A 19141-nucleotide genomic window follows, 5' to 3' on the forward strand; every position below is an offset into this window, starting at 1 on the left:
TGTTGGAAGCAATAGAAATAGAACTTGGAGAATGGTCCCTGATAATCCGTGAATAATATAATCCACGTAGAGGTAAAAGCAAAGATTGACTCTATAAATTGTGGGATTAATGGGTGTTTTTGTCCGTTTTTCTTTTTGCTTATTTTTTGAGTAGGTAATACAGTCATATGATTCAAAGATCAAAACCATATAAAAATTTTCTAGAGAGATGTCTCATTCCCATCTCTGGACCCATATGCCCTATTCTTCAGCTTCCCATAACTATTTTATTGGTTTCTTATGTATCCTCCATAATTTCTGAAAGCAAATAGAAATATACTTGAATGTGTATTACACAGCGATACCATAAACATCATTCCGCATCTTGCTTTTTTGTGATTATCAGTATATCTTGGAGATCATTCCATCTCAGTATGGAGAGAGCTACCTAATTAATTGTCTTTAAAGCTGCCCAATAGTCCATTATATGGTTGTACTCTTACATCTTTAATCGGTTCATATGTAATGACCTTGGGTTATGTCTAGTTCTTCACTCTTACAAGTGATGCTGCTTTGAATAATTTTGATTATATGGCGTTTCATCCATGTGTATGTATACATCTGTAGGATAAACTCCCAGGAGTGAAATTGTTAGTCAAAGTATATGTGCATTTGTCATTTTGATAGTTACTGCCCAAATCCTCTGTACGAATTTGTATTGGTTGTACCAATTTATATTCCTATTTAAGAGTAGGGATTTCCCCAAGCCTTGGCAACAAGTTTTGTGGTTAAACTTTTGAATTTTTGCCAATCTGATAAGAGAAAAATTGTATCTCATAGTGGTTTCAGTTTGCATTTCTTATTAATAATGTTGAGCATCTCTTACTATATCCTAGATCTGATCGTATTTTCTCTTTGTGAACGGTCTGGTCATATTCTTTGCTTGTTTTTCTGTTGGCTTTTTGTTAGTTTTTGTATGTTTTAAAATAACTGGTCTATTTTGGAGTATTTTTAGACTTACAGAAAAGTTGCAAAGATTTACTGTTTCTTTTTACCCATTTTGCTGTCATTAGCTCTGTTAATTATGTTAGGTGGTGTAAAGAGGTCCAGGTCTCCTGGAATTCTGGGCTTGTCACAGGTATGTCATCCCAAAGAAGGATGCAGATCCAATTTATGACTCTTAAGCTGCCTCAGGGGATGTTCTAGTTACAGATGTGGGAGGTTCCTCCGAGCCTCTGACTAGCTTACGTTGTTGGGGCATACAACGTAGAGCCTGTCCTCCGATATTCTTCTTTTACTTGCGAAACTTATTAACTACAAGGGTTATTGAAGTGAAAACCTTGCCTCGAGTTTATATTTCTTGAGATTTACTTCCAGTTATAAATGTGGTTTTCAAATGACTGAATCTTTCATAGACCAGGTTTCAAGCACATTAAATAGTTGGTGATTTCCCCCTTCTCTTCATCACATGCTAATTGGGAGAATGAATAGCTGTAATTTTTCTGGAGCATCATGCTGTCATTTTGTCCTGTGAATGAGTTCTCGGAGTACAGAGCTAAAACATGGGGCAGAGGTGCCGGTGCCGTTCCCATGCAGAGACACGCGTGGATCTTTGTGCCCCGCAGGGGTCGGCCTCCCCTGGAAGTTAGGGGCACTGGCGCTAGAATAAGACCTCCTGGCTTCAGATTCCTTCTTTGCCACTGCTAGCTGTGTCACCTTGAACACATTACTTAACTGTTTTGTGCTTTACTCTCCCCATTTGTAAAATGGGGATCATGACAGCACCTGCCTCATTGAGGTGGTAATGAGGACGGGATGTGATAACACGTGTGAAGTGCTTAGCACAGGCCTGGAGCCTGATGAGTTGCCAATAAATAAATAGTGGCTCAACAGTAGTGGAGAGCAGTGATTTCAGAGACCCTTGTTGTGTGGAATTTGACTTCGTTTACCTTGTGAGGAATGTAGCCTGCAGACAGGGATGTCATACATGAAGCCAGTATTTGAGTACCTGGCAGTGCGAGACGATAATTAACATTTCTGTCATGTCTTGCAGTTTGGGAATTTTACAAATGTCATTTACCTCAATGAAATCTCACAAAGTAGCTCTGAGATATGATTATCCTCAGTTTATAGTTGAGGAAATGGAGGGTCAAATGCCTTATCTGATGAGCTCACCATCACAGACCTCCTTGCTGGTGGAGTTGGGATTTGACTCCAGGCCTCCTGACATTGACTCTCCAGATGCTCTCTAAGAAGAGAGTGTCAACAAAGGAAGAATCTGGAATGGTTCCCAGGTGTCCCTGGGTTTAGGTCATACTCTTCTAGGGCAGCAGAGCTAGAAGGAAGCCCGAGGTTGGCCCACCTCTTTGCGTGACTAATGAAGGCACTGCTGTGCTCGCAAGGGACTCGGGGACGCGCATGGTGCTGGCAGGCAGCTTTATGGAGAGGGCAGGGTTCTCCTTGGCTGTTCCTGGGTGGTCTTTGGGGGCTGATTAATTGCTGGCATGGAGGGGGTTTATTATGGGAAAAGTAGATAAATTCAGAGAGGGGAGGACCTGTAACTTGAGAAGCATGCGGTTTTCCTGGGATATTTTCCTAAGAGCACAAATAAAAGGGCTGTAGTTTAGTATTCAGATGTGGTTCCAGTTGTGTAAGGGCAAAGAGAAAGAGGCAAAGGCAGGGAGACAAGGAAGGAAAGTGAGTGAGTGATTTGAAAAAAAGTCAGTGAGAGACCTTTGTGGGCACATCGATAGTGTCTCCAGGGCAGGCGTTTGAACTCCGGGGAACTTGGTATATAAGGGAGAACGTCTTTAGCAGTTCTAGGACCTGAAGCAGACTGGGTGGCCTTGGGGTGTGTCACCTTTTCTCCTGGGAGTGGAGGGAGGGGTGCAGAAGCTACCCCATGGTATTCCTCTCAGAATTGCACTTGGGGTGACTTCTGCTTCAGGTGGGAGGTTATTCTAGGCAGAGCCGGAGTGGACCGGCAACATCAGTCTCCTTGAGGTCTTGTTAGAAATGAAGATTTGGGAACCCTACTCCAGAACTGCTGAGTTGTAATCTCCAGGGGGTGGTATTCAAGAATGTGTATTTTAGCGAGATCCTTAGGTCATTTGTCTGCATGTTAATTTATGGAAGCATTGCTCTAGTCTAGAGGCTTTCCATCTCCTCCTTAGGGTTCTATGCTGCCGGGATTAACCTGCTGTTCACGAAATAGGTACTGAATTCTTGTTTTGTAGGCACAATACAAAGGTGGACTCTAGTGTGGATCATACCTCTCTGGGAGCAGACAGTCTAGATGAAGAGACAGGACTGTCTACAAATAATTAGTGTAAAGATAGTGTGAAAGGCCAGGAGCAGAGGCACCCAGAAGGCCTGGGACCGTGTGGAGGATAAATGTGTTCCTGTGGGGGTGTGCAGGGGCAAGAGGTGTGCATTACATCAGTGTACAGCTTCTGTGTAATTCTAATCTGTGGTCTGTCGCTTCTTTGCAAGCCTGACCGGTGGCCTGACTTGGGCCAGCGAATGGCCATAGCAGTGTATTATTGCCTGTAGCCTGTCTGAAACCTGTTCAGCATGCCGCCATCACTTGACTGTCTGCTTTATTGACTTGATAAATACTTTAAAGATTGCCAGGGTAATGAAGATGACTCCTGGAAGGACATCCCCACCATCTGCTTCTGGGTCTTCTCTCACCTGTGTTGCCTCTTCTCAAAAACCTGCATGCCCACACTCTGTAAAAGAAAAAAAATTGATTTGTCACTGAATTTCCATGCCTCAGCCTGGGAGAAATGTAAATGTTGTACTGGCCTTTAGTACTGTGCCTTCAAGCCTAGATTTAGAGCTGATCATTATACTTTTAGAGTAGGTTAGGTATGAAAATAGCAGCAGGTTGAAGAGCCAGAGGAAACTGTTTGCTCTCATCTGCTGGTTTGGTCAGGGTGGAAGTACGAATATTAATACAGTCCGCTTAAACAATAAAATAACTCCCAAGGAAGAGGAACTATAAACTTTAGTAAATATCAGAGATGTTAAATGCTAAAAATAAAGGCTCTTTGCAGTTGTTTGGCTCTTTAAAGAGAGTGTTTATTGGTCAGGAGGGCTGGTGTGTTTGGTCATGTTTTGCTAGCTTTTTTTTTCTTTTTTTTCTTGGTGTGCATGTGTGTAAGTGCATCAGAATATAAATTAGTTAATTAAGTAGGACAGTGTTTCTAGAGTGTGAAATAGTAACCTGGCTAGCCAACTTAATTAAATCCTTTGTCATTTTCCTTTTGAAACAAGTTTCATCTTGGGAGGTCACTATGTCCTGGCTGTTGTACTTCTGAAATGTACCTTTTGACTCTATCCTCTCCTTTGTCTCCTTTTTCTCCTGTCCGGCAACTTGCACTGACTTGTCAGCTGACTTCATTCTCTCTCCCCCAGCTGTCCACTGTGCCACGACCACTAGAGACTTCTATCAGAAATCCCAAACTCTGTATGTTCCAGCTAAAGTCTAAGGAAACCTCCAGAGGCTTCCTGTTGTCTGTAGGACGTACTGTTTTTCCCAACTCCGTAGTGTGCCATATGAGACTCTTTATAGTCTGCCTCCAAAATACTGTTTCAGCCTCATTTTTAGGCTTACTCATCCCTGGGTCCATCCAGCCCACAGACCTATCTGCTATTTCCAGTACAAACAAAATATCACCAATAGTAGCCTTACATTGGTAGGCGCCATTCTAAGTGTTTGGCGAGCATTGTCTGATGCCATTATTAAATTCAACACCAGAGACTTTTGTCATTTGTTCAAGGTCATGCACCTTGTGTTAGAGCTTGACTATTTTGATAGTCTCGCTTCTGGTCCCCGCTTTTATGTTTCTGTGCCTTTTGCTTATATGTTTTCTATGCCTAAAATGTCTTCCTCTTCTGTCTTCTTAGACTTGGAAACTTACGTGTTAGGCATTCCTAACAAGGTGCTTCCACAGATCTTAGTGTCTGTCTCAGTTGAGCCTGATAACATCCTTAGCAGTAGTACCATCTAGTACTACTAGGAGGAGCTGGTCCCAAATCTTAATTTTTTTTTTTTTTCCCATTTCCCCTGCAAATAGTAGGTGCCTAATAGAATGAATGCATGGATGGATGGTCATCATCAGTGTCTGACTCCTTTTGTGATTTGAGTAGAGTGTCCTTGGCCAAGTTTAAGGCTTCAGAAATTGCTGTGTGGAAAGAATGCATGTTATTTTAGCCATATCAGATTGTAGCCAGGGATAGTCCAACAAGCAAGGATCAAACGCCAACAAAGTTGTTGGTGTTTTTATTTGGGTCCAAGTGGAATATCACAAGAATTTGGAATGGGCCTACTTATGGCAAGTTACTTATTTCTTCAGAGTTGATTGTCTGATTTGTGGCTGTATTAGTTTGCTAGTGCTGCCATAACAAAGTACCAGAAACTGGGTGGCTTAAACATAATAAATTTATTATCTCACATTCTAGAGGCTAGAAGTCCCAGACCGAGATATTGGTGGGGTTGTTTTCTCCGGAGGCCGATCTCCTTGGCTTGCAGATGGCTGCCTTCTTGCTTGCTGTGTCCTCGCTTGGTCTTTTACTGTGTGTGCAGTGCACGTTGTGTCCAAGTGTCCTCTTCTTAAAAGGACACTAGTTACAGATGACCTTTGGAAATTGCATGTATAAGTTTGGCTCCCTCCAAAACTTAACTACTCATAGCATACTGTTGACTGGAAGCCTTACTGATAACAACAACCAATTGACACGTATTTTGTATGTTATATGTATTATATACTGTATTATTACAATAAAGTAAGGTAGAGCAAATAGTTATTAAGAAAGTCATAAGGAAAACACATTTTTGGTACTATATTTAAGTGGACCTTCACAGTTCAAACCTGTGTTGTTTAAGGGTCACCTGTAGTATTAAGGCCCAATCTAAAGAACTCATTTTAATTACCTTTTTAAAAGACCATATCTCCAAATATGGTCATGTTTGGAAGTACTAAGAGTTAGGACTCCAACATAGAAATTTTGGGGGAACATATTTTAGTCCCTGGCAGTGTATTATGGAAGTTCCTCTACTTAACCCCTCCCCTTTCTGCCTTTTCCTTTTGTTTTCTTCCTTCTGGCAATTTTGTTTTACCAGAGGGCTGTTGGGAGGAGAAGCAAAGATAGAAGAAAAATACATTTATTTTGGGTGAATTTCGGGAAATAGTTGGTGGGGGGAATGGCTGAATCCATTGGTGAAAATGAGATTTTGATATTGCCTCTAGATGTGTATTGTCCTGGCACATTCTGTTCTGGTTTCCCGGGCAGATGAAAGCTGTCTGTGTGTTGGAAGGCTGGGGAAGTGTCTATTCTTATATTAAGTGGAAAGGGAAATTGATAATCCAGCTTTTTCAGTTGCCTGGAAAAGTGAGAACTCTATCCTTATCTGAATTTCAGCCCTTCTTCCTAGAAGTAGCTCAGGGACTTGGTGAGCACACTGAGGGTAGGGGGCAGCCCTCTCCCGTGGCTGACAGCCTGTGTGGCACAGAAGCAGAAGCTGAGAAAACATGTGTCACCCTGAATTACTGAATTTGTGCGTCCCAGCTACGTTGTTGTTCCCCAGACCTTTTGTGAGGGGTTTTTCTTTATCCTTGTTTGTTAATTCCTACCCTTGTCTCCAGTTCTCAATTGTGGCTTATGTCTTTTCTTCCCTTTCTCTTTGTGATTATCAAGTAATTTATTAAATGGAGACAAGCTTAACTAGACATTAAATAATTGCAGGTGTGCAGCTGAATTGAGCTGCTGTCCTTTAACTAGGAACTCACAGCTGTTTGTGTTGTATTGTGTGATGAGATTACACTTTACCTCATTTGGTTACATGATCTCTTGCATATTGTAAGGTGCAAGAATGTTGAAGCTTCTGCTTTAAGCAGTACACAAAGGTTGGTATGTTCTCAGGAAACCAACATAAAAGGTACTGGGAGGTCAGGTCTGGAGTCTTTGCGATATTTTTTTCCTGGAATTTTTTTCATTTCCTTTGCCTTTTTCTTGATAGGGAGCACCTGATTTGCCCCTTGACTGTCAAATATGATCAGTTATCACATCTTAAAACTGTTTTAAAAAAACAAACAAAAAATTGTTTTTTATATTGTTAAAGCAGGACTTTTCGGTTTCCTTCAAAGGAAGAGAGAGATCAGCAGTGTGTTGGACAGATTAGTTCCTTCTGTGCTTTTATTAGACCTCATCTGCATGCTGCTTTTATACAAATTTGCCTCATCAGTAAGAAGTGTAACTTTTACAAATGTAAGATTTAGTCATGGGTTAGGTTGTAGTGCCATCGGTTTGCTTTCTTTGTCTGGTTTCATAATTTATAATAGTTGCTAGAAGTAGACACTACTTTCACAGTATCTAGCTCAACACAGAATTTAGAGTAAGCTATTAATAAAGGATTGCTTGAGTAAACTAGGCAGTAAGCCTAATGGTTTTAATAATCAATATACATGGATCTACTCTCAGGACATACAGGTATAAGAAATGTCATGTTGCCACTTGACTGCTTTGTGACCTTGGGCATCCTACTTAAATGTCTCAATCTTTGGTTTCTTCATCTAGGTGGTTGTGAGGATTAAAGATATTTGCATTAGATATGTGCATGCACACAGCATTTGCATGCATGCAATGTGCCTGGCACTATTCTGGATACTGGCTACATTTGTGAACAAAGCAGACCAAGTTCCTGCCCTGGTGGGATTAAATTCTAGATCTAGTTTTTTTAATTTAATTTATTTTTATCTTAGAGAAGGAGGGAGAGAGAGAGAGAGAGAGAGTGCGTGAGTGGAGGAGAGGTGTGGGGGGGAGGGAGGGAGAGAGAGAGGGAGAGACTATGAATCCCAAGCAGGCTCCACAGCCAATATGGAGCCTGACATGGGGGCTCAATTCCATGACCCTGGAGTCATGACCTGAGCTGAAATCAAAAGAGTCCAACGTTCAACTGACTGAGCCATCCAAGTGCCCCATATACTTTAGACTGTCTACCAGGGAGAATCCACTTGGTGGGAGAACATGATAGCTACCATTTGTGAAAAAAAAATTTTTAACTGAAATATGTAGCTAATAATGGTTTCTTTATTTGTTACATTTAAACACTGTTTCAATCTAGTACACGTCTGGCATATAGAGGGAGCCTTAAAGCCCTTCCCATACTTTTTCATATCATATACAGCTGTCTGTATTTATGGGTTTGTCTATTAAAAAAATTGGTTAGAGTCTCTATCTAGGCTAGGGATTGTTGGTCATGGGATGCTGACTTCTCTGGGAGTTTGCTTTTAGGCTGTCTTTCAGGTTCCAGAAGGGGACTCCAAGAATGAGTTCTGAGTGACATGTTTGATCCTTTGAATCTTTTCATGGAAGTGCAGTTTGTTCAAGTAAAGTCTGGATGGCTCAGAGACTACACTGTGATGTTTAGCTTACCTAACCCTGTCTGATACACTCTTTGCTAGTGTCTACAGAAACACAAGCAGAGAAATATCCCAGGGTTTCAGACTGATTAGCTCTCTTAAACTCTTATTCTTAATGGGTGACTGAAAGAAAAAATATTTTTGAGATTTTTCTCTTTTTACCGATGACTAATAGAAACAAAAAAACACTGGCCATCTTTCAGAAGCATTGTAAACGTATTCTGATTGTGGGCTTCTGGAGTTCAGACGTGGGAGGGTGTTAGTGACCAGATGTCAGTTCCTTGGGGACAGGGGTGGTGGTTGTCAGTGAATCTAGAACTGTATCTTGAGAGGAATGGGCAGTGGCTTCTGTAGGGACACAGAGATGTCCGACACCTGTCATGCACTATGCTGAATGCTGGGTCTATAGTATTTGGAGTATTTGAACCAGGGCTAGCCCATAATATATCTGTGTTGTTATGAGAGATCTATCAGGTTGAGAGCTGTGAACCCATCATATGGTTGCAGTTTGCATCCTTCCTGTGTTTCCTCTTAGGGAATAAATAATATATGATAATGAAAAAAAAGCATGTTTTTGTGGCTTTTTTTAATTGAATTTTGATTTAGGACCCTTTATGTTGTGGGTGTTTTTGAAGGTTGTGGAATTTGGTTGCTTATTGAGAATGCTTTGAGAAAATTGGATCTCTGACCTACAACCAGTCCCACATTGAATTCCTTCCACTTATTGCTACAAAGAAATACACATTTTTGTTGAAGCTGAGGGAGGGGTGTTACCTGCTTGTTTATCAGAGCCTCCAAAAGTAGCTCAGACATCCCTGATGCCTCAGCTGATGTCCTTGCTCCCTGGTTGGGTGTTTGTGTCTGAAGTACTTGCTTCCTTGGCTGTGGGTTAGGTCACAGAGCCCATTGCTATGGAGATTATTGCAAAGGAGCAGACTTAGCAGGATTGCACAAGGCTAGCCAGTGGCTGGGTTTAGACTACCTTGGAAGAATTGGCTTAAGGGCAGAGAGGAAAAGTTTAGAAACCTTTCTTCCTCTTTGGTGGCGTTCATGCCAGTGAAACCAGACTGAAATTCTTGTGCCTTTTTTCAGGAATAGGGTCATATAGCTCATTGGGCTTAAATTAGTTGGTGTTAATTACAGGCAGGGGCATTATGTAGGTGCCACGTGTAAATCATTGTGCTGTCCAGGTGGAGTTAATTTTTTTTTTTTTTTTTTTTTGAGAGAGAGTGTGAGAGCTTGAGCACGAGCAAGGGAGGGGCGGAGGGAGAGAGAGAATCTTAAGCAGGTTCCACACCCAGTGCAGAGCCTGACATGGGGCTCCATCTCACAACTGTGAGGTCATGATCTGAGCTGAAATCAAGAGTTGGATGCTTAACTCACTGAGTTACCCAAGTGCCCCAGGTGGAGTTAAATTTGATATCAGAAGAATGAGTTAGCCTAATGGAGGGTAACAGTGGGTTATTGAGGTGTTCTTCATTACAACCAGAAATTTTCACTCCATAATGTTTTTACTGTAACTTCTCATTCTTGGTGTTGAATCAGGCCCACATGGCCATCCTGATGGTTTGGAAAAGTTTTCACCCATGAGAGTGGTCTTCTTAAAGATGGTGAATCAGAATCATCTCATCATTGCAGGTAAGGAGGTACTTTTGTTCTCTGAGTTTGCTGCAAGCATGTGCTGACTCAGAGAGGAAAGGGCAAAACCAGACATTTTTCTTTCTGTTGAATCTTTTCATGATGAGGGTTTTGTCCGTTTAATAAAATAAGCTAGAGCTCTAAACTTTATTAAGTGAGAGGTCTGGGGCAAAGGAGAAATGATGCAAAATGCTGTCCTGTTTCTTAGAAAACTTTACTGGTACCTTTTGAGCTGTGTCCATTGGCTCATTGTTTCAGAAACATCACACAAAATGTCTTACTCCTTTTTCTAGTTGGCTTTCTTTAAACTTTTCGTAGGGGAACCTGGGTGGCTCAATTGGTTAAGTGTCTGACTCTTGATTTTGGCTCAGGTCATGATCTCACAGTTTGTGAGTTCAAGCCCCATTTGGGGCTCTGTGCTGACACTGTGGAGCCTGTTTGAGATTCTCTCTCTCTGCTCCTCCCCCACTCACGCATGCACTTTTTCTCTGTCTCTCGGAAACAAATCAACGTAAAAAAAATAAAATTTTCTTAAAAAAATGCCAAAACTTTTCCAAGCCAGCTAAACAAACCCAAATATGGAATGATCTGAAATGACTTAGACAAAGCAAATGATTCTGACTTTCCCAGCTGGGGGACTTTGTCGTCTTGAAGACCAGCCCTCTAAATTATGGGAAGATCCAAAGCAAAATTGAGTTAAATAAGTCCCCTAATTCCCATAAGTAATTTCTAAATTATCCTTTTATATACCTTACTTGTAATGCAGCTTGCAAGTGAGTATCACTGTGAGAGCTACAGTTTGTTAGGGTTTAGATCTTAATTAGCTCATGAGAGTGCATCCTTTTGAAGTTGTATACAACAGGTTGTTGGCTAGTTTTCCAAAAGCAATTAAAATGCCCACTGTTGTAATTAAGCGTGTTACTGGTTGTATGTTCTAGTTATAGAATGTATTTGACAATTAAAGAAACTGAGAGTGAGGCTTTTGGCTGGGCTCTTTGGGATGTAGTAGACTGACTGCCACCTTAATACTCTGTAAGGAGAGTCAAGTGGTGTGTACGGGACATACATCGTAGGTCATGTCTTAGACCTTTGAGTATTTATTGTTACTCCATAAGTAAAAGCAACTACAGGTTTGTTTTTGTTTTTTAATTGAAGTATAATTAACATAGTGTTATATTAGTTTCAGGTGTACAATGTAATGATTCAACAGTTCTATACATGACTCGGTGCTCATCATGGTAACAGATTTTTAGGCAAGTGCTAAAGTTCGGGAGTGTGAATTCCTGATTATATACTACTGTATAGACAGGAGACAAAAATCCAAACGTCCAAATTACAGTCTTTAGCTGAAAGTCCTTTTTATAAAGCTTTGCCTTATCTTTTAAGAAGGTTGCTTGACTCTGACAGTGAACATTTAATCTGTTAAGCTAACATCTCCATTGCTGTGATCAAATTTTTTTATCTGGTTGTTGAAAGGGAAGTTTGGGAGAAATGCCGCCAGGTACAAGATGTGGTTTAATGTCTGTTTCTGAACTGCGTACAGCGTGTAGAAGTTGTTAAACTGCACGCCCACCATGGCACAGTGAGATTTGGTCTGGCCCATGGGAGAAGCTGTGATGGTCAGGGCTGGTCTTGATGGCAGGTACAGTTCTTCACAGTTTCCTTTGCATGCTGCATGACTTCTATTCTTTCCTTTCTCCTGTTGACCATTTTGGACCGTTTCTTTGTTCCTTAACACCAAAATGGCATGGTGACTGAGACCATGGGACAAATGAGTCATTTATTGGACAGGTGAAAATCAGTACTTAAAGTGAAGTTGGGCTTTTCTCGTGTATTTTATTTTGAAATACATTCAGCACTCAAAGGAAAATGGACCATTTAGTTTTGTGATTCCATCCCTTTGCCTTGCCTGTTAGTGCCCTCCCCCGCCCCCCCCCCCCCATGCAATTAACATGAAAATGATGGTTAAAAATGAGCTTAGCATTTAGAGCGGGGCGGGAGGAAGGCTTCATAGCATGTTAAAATCAGAGAAAAAGAGAAAAGGGCAAGTGTTTTGTGATTATTACTTGGTTTTGAGGAATAGTGAAAGGATTGAGTCTTATAAATGTACTTCTTACCAGAGTTATTTTAAGGTTGTGATTAATGATAAAATTATTTTTATTGTACAAAAAATTAGAATTATTAGAGATACACTATTTATTTATGGCTCTCTAGATATATCTGTGTTAAACCTATAATATATTAGTATGAAATAAATTTAAAGGCTCGTGAGTCTGAGGACACTTGCTTTAAATTCATTTATACAGGTACTTTCTGTGCTTCCTTTGTAGCAAGTTTTCCATAATTTATTTCTAGTCTTGTAGAAATACAGGAGAAAAAACCCAACCAGATTATTAGCTTGGTTCCTTTGAGTTTTACAATTTTCCCATGTACAGAACAAAATAAAACCAGTCTTTGGTGAAGTCCTATGAGATAAGATTACTGGTTCTGAGGAAATGACTATCTCCAAAGTGTACATCTGTATGTAATATGTTGTATGCATTATGTGTGGTGTTTTATAGTTAAAATACAACATAATCATCATGAAATAATGCACATGAAATGAGATGTTACAATAAGATGAGCTTGGCTTAAAAAGAAACAAAGAATAAACATGGAATTTCTAAGCAGTTTTACTTGTAGGTCTAATGAGTCTAATTAGTCTTACTCATAGCTCAGATGTCCGCTTTGGTATGCTTTACTGCATAAAGTCGTATTCAGCCTCCCGATTCCGAGTAATTACCCTCCTTTGTGCCCCATAGTGCCCCATGCTTCCCTCATTGTGGCACTTCCTGATCTATATTGTGTATTCCTCCATTTGAGTATAAAGTGTTAGGACATGAGCAGATAATTATGCTTTTTATTTTGCCTTTTAGTTTACTTTTCCCCTCTGAATTCCTTTTTAAAAAAATTAAAATGTCATTGACACACAATAAACTTCAAATAAAGTGTGTGACGTGTTAAGTTTTGACCTAGTATATACTCGTGAAAGCATCCCACAGTTAGGGTAATGAACATATTCAGCACCCTCAAAAGTTTCCTCTTGCCTTTTCGTAATACTTCCCTCCTCCCTCTTTCTGCTCTTTGTCCTGATCTGTTTTTTTTTTTTTATCACTGTAGATTACTTGGCATATCCAGTAATTTTATATAAATGGCATCTCCTACAGTTTGTACTCTTTTCTTTTGTCTGGCTTCTTTCACTCAGCATAATTATTTTGAGATTCATCCATGTAATAGCATGTATTGATAGTTTCCTTTTTATTGCTTAATATTCTTCTGTTGGTTGGATATATTAAAGTTTGTTTATCCACTCATCTCTTTTCGGGCATTTCCATATAATGCGGGCATTTCCATATAATGGTTTTCTGCCATTATAAATAAAACTGTGAATACTGGCATGTGAATATGCCATGAATATTGGCATACAAGCCTTTGTATGGACCTCTACTTTCATTTCTCCTAGGTAAATCCCTGGGAATGGAATGTCTGTGTCATATGACAGGAATATGTTTAAATTTATAAGAAACTGCCAAACAGTTTTATAAAGTCTTTGTATCATTTTACATTCCTGCCAACAGTGAATGAGAGTTCTAGTTCCTTCATATTCTTGCTAACAGTTGGTATGATAAATATTTTAAAAATTTTAGCCATTCTCATAGGCATGTAATAGAACCTCACTGTGGTTTAAGTTTGTATTTCCCTAACGGCTAGTGATGTTAACTGTCTCTTCATGTACTTTTGTCCATATAGCTTCCTTTGAGAAGGCTATGCTTAAATTTTTTGTCCTTTTTTTTTGAAAGGTTGTTTTCTTACTGAATTTCAAGAATTCTTTGTGTATTCTGAATTCTTTTATCAAACGTATGATTTGCAAATATATTTTACCATCTTACAGGTTTGTCTTTCCGTTCCCATTAAGAATGTCTTTTGGGGGCGCCTGGGTGGCGCCGTCGGTTAGGCGTCCGACTTCAGCCAGGTCACGATCTCGCGGTCCGTGAGTTCGAGCCCCGCGTTGGGCTCTGGGCTGATGGCTCAGAGCCTGGAGCCTGTTTCCGATTCTGTGTCTCCCTCTCTCTCTGTCCCTCCCCCATTCATGCTCTGTCTCTCTCTGTCCCAAAAATAAATAAACGTTGAAAAAAAAAATTAAAAAAAAAAAAAAAAGAATGTCTTTTGAAGGGCAGAAGTTTTAATTTTGGTGAAGTATAAATACTAGTTTGTTATTTTATGGATTATATTTCTGGTGTCTTAGTTAAGAAATCTTTGCCTAACCAAAGTCACAAAGATTTTTTTCCAGAAGTTTTGTGGTGTTAGATTTTACATTTAGGTCTGTGATTAATTTTGAGTTAATTTTAGTATGATGTGAGGTATGGATGAAATTGATTTTTTTTATATGGATATTCAGTTGTTTCCAAATCATTTGTTTAAAAGACTATCTTTTCTCCATTGAATTGCCTTTGTACTTTTGTCAAAATTTGATGTTTCTGTATGTGTGGATCTATTTAAGATTCCCTATTCTATTCCAATAGTTTTATGCTTATCCCTTTTCAATAATCATACTGTCTTGCTTATTGTAGGTTTATATTGTCTTAAAATCGAATAGTAAGTCTTCCAACTTCACCATTTGTCTACATTGTTTGTACTACTTAGCGCCTTTGCCTTTCCATGTAAGTTTCATTTAAAAAAAAAAAAGTTTATTCGTTTATTTTGAGAGACAGAGAGAACCAGCTGGGGAGAGGGGCAGAGGGAGAGAGAGAATCACAAGCAGGCTCTGTGCTGTCATGTGGGGCTTGAGCCCATGAACCTTGAGATCATGACCTGAGCCAAAATCAAGAGTCAAACATTTAACCGACTGACCCCCGGCCCCATCCCCAGTACCCCACCATGTAGATTTTAGAATCCTCTTGCTTATTATCTGAATATCCTCCTGGGATTTTGATTGAAATTGTATTAAAGCTGTAGATGAGTTTTGGGAGCATTGTTTACCATATTGGGTCTTCAAATTTATGATCATAGTTATGTCCCTCTACTTATATTGATCTTTTTTGATTTCTTTTCATCAACATCTTGTAGTGTTTAGCATACTTGTCACATATATATTTTATAATTATTCTTTTTACATAGCTTTCATTCATAAGATTCAGAGACTTCTCTTTGGTGCTTTTCATGTTTATATTACATCCTTCTATTAATAACTTCTCTGGTTAGCCTTCAGTATTGCTTAAGTTTTCCAAAGGCAAACTTTCTAAAGTTTTCCAAAGAGGAAGCCAAATGAAATTTGGAGTCAAATCTGCCATAGGAGATTATTGACTACCTAGGTTACCCTGCTTGGATTTAACTCTTTGGCTTATATGATTTCTCTTGAGGCATAAGCCAAAAACAGTGATACCATATAATTCCAACTGTGGTTAAAAGAAGGATTTTAAATGGCTGAAGAGCTGACCACTTTTTATGCTGCTTATATTGAGAGGCCACTGGTAGTTTGTGAAACACTGTCAGTGTTTCTTACCCAGAAAGCAGTTGAGGACATATTTTAGGTTGGGAACAGAGAATTCACAGGCTGGTGGAGTGCTGTAGCGGAAGGATTCCTCAGGGATCATCAGTTCACAGAAAGGGAAAGAAACACTCGGTTACTTGGTTTCCTTGGAGAAACATCTTCTCAGTGAGCTCTTCCTGAAATGCATTCTGTTTCCATCGGAATCCAGATTCCTAGCCCTCCTCACTGAGCCGATTGTGTCCGTTGAGCGTAGGCAGTCAGAATGGAGAGGTGAAGGGTCGGTGTTAGAGCTGAGGTGGCTGTTGACCAGAGATGATGCTGTGCCCAGTGGGATTGTTAGGAGAACTTCCTGTGCGGGACAGATGCGGGTGGTGATTGCTCACATACACTAGTGGAGTTACCTTCTGCCAAACACTATTCTAAATGATTGATGTATATGAACTGGTCTGATCTTAACAACCTTGTGAGGTATACATACTGTGATCATTCCATTTTGTGAGTGAGCAAAATGAAGCACAGAGCAAAATCAGGAATTTTTCCAGTAGGTGATGGAGGCGGGAGAGGAATCTAGGCAGTCTGGCCCTAGAGTACACATTTGTAGCCACTACACTTGTTTGTCAGATGGTCAGAGAGCATGTCTGTTAGGAGATCCTGTAGGTGAATGATCCCTAAAAACCTCTCTGCTAGTCTTGGGGACCGTGGGGTTCAGTTTTCTTGAGTTTTAAAATAAGAGAGACTTCTGTCAGTGATAAGATGGACACTTCATTTCTGAAGTTCTAATTTAAAGCTCTTTGGAACATACAGGTTTTCAAATAGAAAATGTGTGTGTGTGAAAGTTTCACTGCTTTAAAAGTCTTCCTCTCCCACAACTACATAGTCTCTGGTTTAAATGTTTGTTTCCCAAGTCTTTTCCCAAGGAAAGACATACTCAGGCTTATATCTAAATGGAATTGAATGGGCCTTTCTTTGATTTATAATGTGGCAGCAGGAGACTGTTTGGCTATGCATACCTCTACGGGGCCAGGTATAAGCAGTTTTAGAGAATCCTAGCCACTAAAATAAGCAGGTATTGGTGGGCAGAGGCTATGGGTGGCTGCCTGGCTCTGGCTGGCAAAACATTCCTGGGTGGCATTTGCCACCAGTTCCCTGGGTGTGGGCACCAGAGAGTGTAGGGGAGGAGTTGGCCTGATGAGCTCTGTGTTTGTGGCACATTATGGAAACTTTATAGTGTTTTAGCTGCTTTCTCTTGGGTGGGCATAGAGCCATGCTTGGCCCTAACTCTTAGAGGAAATGGGACAGAGAAGTGGACAATGTTCTGGACTGTGTGGAGGATGGAGACCACAAGGAAGGGATGGAAGGGAGCAGAATAAAAGGGAAAAGCAGTGATTTTAGATGTACTTTGCTTCAGGTTTTCTAGCATCAGGGAAACCATGCACCTCCAGCAGTGTGTAGAATTTGTGCTTTGGGAAGGAAGTAGGTCTTTTTGAGTGTAATCTGGAGTGATTCCTTCTTGAAGGAGGAAATGAAGATGATTGAGAGGCTCTCTGTCTCTCTCATACATATGTACATATCTTATTTTGCTAATTACAGGGCAGTTGGATAGACCTCATCCATTGTTTTAATCTTTGGGTGTGAGTAAACAAGAGAGACATACTGGGTAGGAGGAGAGTCTTTTTGTCCCTGCTAACAAGGGAGGCGAAAGGTGGCATTTGAACTTTTGACTCTTCAATTTAAATTCCTAACAATTTATTGGGAGCCTATTATGTGCCAGGTACATCACACGGACATGGGATATGGCATCTAAAGGCTAACTGTTGAAGCGGTTTATGTTGGTCTGGATATACTTCCACTAATCTGTATTTGTCATATAAGACAAAGATTATCATTGAAATTTATATTAAAGATTATCCTTTAAAACTATTCAGCACATGTTACCATTCTTAGAATGTGGGGGCATATTGGGATCTTTAGTGGGTATATTTGTTTCCTGTGTCCTGTTGTAACAAATTACTATAAATTTAGTGGCTTAAAACAACACAGATTTATTATCTTGCAGTTCCGTAGGTTAGAAGTCCAACATGAGTCTCCCTAGGCTAAAATCAAGGTGTTAGTAGGGCTGGAAGCTTCTTCTGGAGGTTGGAGGGCAGGTTCTGTTACCTGTGTTTTTCAGCTTCTAGAGGCTTTTGCATTCCGTGGTGTGCGGTCCCTTCCTTCATCTTCAGAGCCAGCAATAGCAGATTGAGTCCTTCTCATGATGCCATCTCTCTTTTTCCCACTTCATAGTCTTATCCTCCTCTTCTATTTAAGAACCTTTGAGATTATATTAGGCCCACTTGGACAATCCAGGATCATCCCCTTATTTCATTTTATTATTATTAAAAAACTTTTTTTTTTTTTTTTTTTTGAGAGAGATTGGCAGAGGGAGGGAGAGAGAAAATCTTAAGCAGGCTTCATGCCTAGCATTGAGCCCGATGCGGGGCTCCATCTCATGAGCTTTGAGATCATGACCTTAGCTGAAATGCTTAACTGACTGAGCCACCCACATGCCCCCAGGATAATCCCCTTATTTTAAGATTTGCTGACCAGCATCCTTAATTCCATCTACAACCTTAATCCCCCTTTGTCCTGTAACATGATACATTCATAGATTACAGGAAGTAAGGAAATTTGACATCTCTGGGGAGCCTTTATTCTACTTTCCACAGTAGTGCCGAGTTTTTCCAATTTTGCTGATTCCTCTAGTCAAGTGAAATTGTATAATGACCCTTACAGTCCTTTGCATAATGGATTGTAACATGTGAATGTGTCCTGTGTATGTAGTGGCGGGAGGCGTAACATTCATTGCCTTAAAGCCTCACACCTCTTCATTGGGATAAAACCCCAACCACCTAAACATGTAATGATCAATTAGTTTTGTAGAATCTCAGTGTTGGAAAGAAGCCGCTTAGTTGGCCTGGCTTGAAGATGCCCTGTTGTGTCTCTTCTACATGAGTGTCCCACCTTTGCCGACATGGGATGGCCTGGTTTGGCAGATGATGTTGTCTGTGAACAGCTCCATTTTCCTGGTAGGAAGTTCCTGCTTTATATTGAGGGGAAGTCTGTCTTTTTGCAATAGAACCTATTGGTTCTTTCTTGTTTTACTCTCTGGGGGTCATATTAAATAAATCTAATTTCCTCTTTTATATTTGAAGCCCTTGAGATTTCTTTTTAAAGACTGCTATCGTATCCCCCAAGTATTCAGACTAAAAATTCTCACTATCTTCAACTGGGTCTCACTTGAAACTGTTTTGAGACTTTTTTCCATCCTGGTCACTCTCCTGAGTATGATATAGCACGAGGCAGTGGGGACTGACTGAAGGATGATTTAATAGGAGCCTTTAAATGCCTGGGGAATTGTCATACAGAGGAGGCTGGTAAGATCTTTGCCATCACCACGGAAACAAGAGATCACAGGCTTATATTGTGGCTAAAGAGATTTAGGTGTCAGGAAACCTGTCTTAACCTCATGGATTGAGATAGTGCAGAGGACTGCCATGGGAAGTTGAGGGATCTTTTGCCCTAGAAATGT

General features: G+C 40.2%; 1 protein-coding gene and 1 long non-coding RNA gene across 2 annotated transcripts in view; one reads left to right on the plus strand and one right to left on the minus strand.

The window, feature by feature from the left end:
• Positions 1–19141, plus strand: part of AUTS2 (activator of transcription and developmental regulator AUTS2) — a 1117204-nt gene that overhangs the window by 95339 nt on the left and 1002724 nt on the right.
• On the minus strand, positions 336–12125 carry LOC122472040. Its single transcript, XR_006294336.1, has 2 exons — positions 9180–12125; positions 336–5622 (listed from the first exon to the last, which is right to left on the minus strand). It is a non-coding gene; the product is annotated as an uncharacterized LOC122472040 (long non-coding RNA).

This window comes from Prionailurus bengalensis, chromosome E3, assembly GCF_016509475.1.
Source record: "Prionailurus bengalensis isolate Pbe53 chromosome E3, Fcat_Pben_1.1_paternal_pri, whole genome shotgun sequence".
Classification (NCBI taxonomy): Eukaryota; Metazoa; Chordata; class Mammalia; order Carnivora; family Felidae; genus Prionailurus; species Prionailurus bengalensis.